Raw genomic sequence first — 216 nt, 5'->3', positions numbered from 1 at the left:
GCGAATGAGTTGCAGCAGGCAACGGGCTCGGGTGGTGCGAATGCCGAACGGTCGGCGCACGATCTTCCCAACTCGGATCGCTCAATAACGGACATTTCAGCCGCGTCGGTCGCCTCAAGCGAAGAACAGCATAATTCGCTCACGACCGCAGAGATTATGGCCGAAGCTCCTTCGGCTCCTGAGCATCTATCACCTCAGCGTTGGAGGGATGCTTAT

The 216-nt window shown here is 57.4% G+C and overlaps 1 protein-coding gene across 1 annotated transcript in view; it reads left to right on the top strand.

Moving 5' to 3' along the window:
• Window positions 1-216, top strand: part of EMH_0014900 (uncharacterized protein) — a gene marked incomplete at both ends in the record, with an annotated part of 4,981 nt that overhangs the window by 1,727 nt on the left and 3,038 nt on the right. The window lies entirely within an intron of this gene.

The sequence above is a fragment of the Eimeria mitis genome, genomic scaffold, assembly GCF_000499745.2.
Source record: "Eimeria mitis Houghton genomic scaffold, Emh_scaff519, whole genome shotgun sequence".
In the NCBI taxonomy this organism is placed as follows: Eukaryota; Apicomplexa; class Conoidasida; order Eucoccidiorida; family Eimeriidae; genus Eimeria; species Eimeria mitis.
The sequence above is the reverse complement of the archived record's forward strand: the minus strand, read 5'-3'. Positions and strand labels throughout refer to the sequence as shown.